Source organism: Carcharodon carcharias, chromosome 21 (genome assembly GCF_017639515.1).
Source record: "Carcharodon carcharias isolate sCarCar2 chromosome 21, sCarCar2.pri, whole genome shotgun sequence".
NCBI classification, from domain to species: domain Eukaryota; kingdom Metazoa; phylum Chordata; class Chondrichthyes; order Lamniformes; family Lamnidae; genus Carcharodon; species Carcharodon carcharias.
In genome coordinates this window covers 60,543,805-60,547,163 of record NC_054487.1, presented here as the reverse complement: position 1 = coordinate 60,547,163, position 3,359 = coordinate 60,543,805, and positions in this window count along the sequence as shown.

Sequence of the window (3,359 nt, the reverse complement as noted above, 5' to 3'; positions counted from 1 at the left end):
ATGCAGAGATCAATCAGTCCTGTTTAGTAGAAATAGTGTAAATGGGGCCAGATATTCAATCTGGAAGAGTCCCTTTCTGTGATGCTGCTAATTAGATGGATATGCTGGTATGTCCTATACACAATAAACAGAACAAATCCCATCTGGAGAATTACTCTCGATCATCAGTGAAGTGATGGAAGGGGACGTCAACAGTGCTATCAAGTGGCATTTGCTCAGCAATAATCGGCTCACTGATGCTCAGTTAGGGTTCCACGAGGATCACTCAGCTCCTGACCTCATTACAGCCTTGGTTCAAACATGGACAAAAGAGCTGAACTCCAGAGGTGGGGTGAGAGTGTCTGCCCTTGACATCAAGGCAGCATTTGACCAAATGTGGCATCAAGGAGTCCTAGCAAAACTGGAATCAGGGAGAAATCTGTCCGTTAGTTGGAGTCATACCTAGCAGGAAGGAAGATGGTTATGATTGGTGGAGGTCAATCATCTATTTTCAGGACATCAATGCGGGGTTCCTCTGGTTAGTGTCCCAGGCCCAAACATCTTCAGCTGCTTCCTCAATGACCTTCCTTCCATCATGCGGTCAGAAGTGGAGATGTTTGCTGATGTTTGCACAATATTCAGCATCATTCATGCCTCTTTAGATATTGCAGTAGTCCATGTCCAAATGCAGCAAAATCTGGAAAACATCCAGGCTTGGGCTGACAAAATGGCAAGCAATGACCATCTCCAACAAAAGAGAATCTAACCATCACCCCTTGACATTCAATTGCATTACCATTGCTGAATCCCCCACAATCAACATCCTGGGGTTATCATTAACCAGAAACTGAACTGGACTAGCAGGTCAGAAGCTAGGAATCCTGCGGCAAGTAACTCAGCTCCTGACTTCCCAAAGGCTATCCACCATCTACAAGGTACAAGTCAGGAGTATGATGGAATATACTCTCCACTTGCCTGGATGAGTGCAGCTCCAACAACACACACTCAAAAAGCTTGACACCATCCAGGTCTTTGCCCAGTTTTTAAAATTTTATAAGTAGCCATGAAAATATCAATATCTACTTTATAAAAAATAAACAGGGTGAGGTCTTAGTTTCCTCATAATAGTATCCGAAAGATGTGGAAAAATTGGATATCAGAAGGCAAAAGCATTCACTAAAGGCAGAAATATGCAAGTACCATCTCTAGCAACATTGTCCAATGAGCCATTGATGTGTGGAATGAACTTGATCCCGATATTATCAAAAAACCAATATTTGGAATATTGAAAGCGCTCAATGGTACTGAGGATGATTACTTGTGGAGTGATCATACCGAGATTACCAGTACGACCAACGATGATTATGATGATGATGAGAAAGATCCAAATGATGTTGTTATACAACTAGGCTATTGGGACAAATTCAAAAACAGAATTACCTGGAGAAACTCAGCAGGTCTGGCAGCATCGGCGGAGAAGGAAAGAGTTGACGTTTCGAGTCCTCATGACCCTTCAACAGAACTGATTGGGACAAATTGTTCGGTGATTCAGTTAGTGATCGGACTGATTTCAAAGGGTTTCATTGTGAAGTGTTGTAGTTAATTCATTATGGTATACATTTACATTTTGTTGGATGAAATGTATATTTGTAATGTTACAAAATAAACAAATGTTGGGGGAATTACTCTGAATGCTTTAACATTGTTGGTTTTTATTTTATTCCATTGAAATGGTCTTTCATGGGCCCAAATCGAGCACACATGTCAATCCCTCAAAAACATTACCGAAGTAAAAGTTGACCTCCTGACTTATGGCCTAAAAAATTTGACTTTTACATCAGTGTAAACAGTGTGCTTCTCCATTTTTGAAGCAGCATCCAGCTAAGATCAGAAAGGAAACTTTTCTTTCCAATAAGTTGCCTGCTGATTACAGATTTCACACATAGGTTATATAGTATTCTCATGCCATATTTAATGAAAATTCTCGTCGGAAAATATGACAGTCTTACGTGAACTGTGGTTAATCCTTAGTGGCTGACTAAATAGAAATTACAGATATTTGATTAGGGCGGATAAGGGTTAAAATTTCATTTTGATTTGACTTTAGTTCATTTGTTTGCAATAAAATCTAGCTATTTAATGCGCTGTCGATTTTATTCATGTTAATTTATAACAGTTGAACAGAAAAACTACTTGTGAAGCAACTGACTCACTTTAAGATTTATAAAGCATATAGAAATTTTCACAAATACTAAGGTATGAAAATTTGATAACCAAAGCTAGCAGTATTTCTCAGTTTTGTATTACAAAATAAATGAAAGTATGCATACACAACTATCATGGATTATAAACTGAAAATTTGTTGCACTTTGCTTTGCAAATAATCTGACACATGTAGTCTGATGTCCAACATGATGTAAATGAAATAAATATTTCACTAGTCAACATCTCAATTCTCTTGGTGTTGCAATCTTTTTAGAGGAAGCTTAAAATTCTAAATTACAGCTGGGCTCACAATGAATTATGAATACATTTTTATGTACAGATTAAATCACTGTCTAGGCTTGCATACAAAAAATGGCTACATGGCTAAAATACCTATAATTCTGACAACATTATGCTTACTAATTAGTGCTTTCAGGAGATTTGAGAAGTTGGGCAATTGCAAATACCAGCATGCACCACTCAAGTCTAAGAGGGCTCAGATTTCTAATATTAGAAAATAATTGACCCATCGGTCTCTTATTTTCCAACTCTAGGAATCTGAAAGTAAGCCACCAAAGTACTGTTTAAGTTCACAAGTTTTAAAATTTTTGTAGTGGTCCCAAAGGAATACTAAATAAAATTAATTTGTGTAATGGATAAGTTTATCATGTGTAAAGATCACAGTGATTGTTAGTTTTGTTTCCACTTCTTAGCAGTTCAGTGAGGAAGTATTAATCACAATATAGGCCTGAATTTTTCCTGCGTCAGGCGGGCTCGGCTGTGAAGCCGACCGCCACCCGCAATTGGCTTCGTGCTGCCATTTTACATGGGCGGGCCAATTAAGGTCCGCCTAGCGTAATAAGCGAGCGGTAGCGCTCAACACTGCCTGTGCAGGCGGGAGGAAGAGGCAGGGTGGGGGCCAGCACTCTTGTGCATGTGCGCAAAAGAGGACTTCAATCTCCGAGGCAGCTCCATGTCTCAGGAAGACTGTAGCGGTTTTAAAAAATTTTTTATACACATTAAAAATTTAACTAAACATGTCCTCTCATGGGACTGTGTCACAGTAGATGGGGCATGTTTTTATTTTTCATATAAACTTTTTATTTAAGTAGTAAAAGCTTTAGGAAACCTCATCCTGCTCATGGATGAGGTTTCCTAAAAAACGTAAAGGCAGC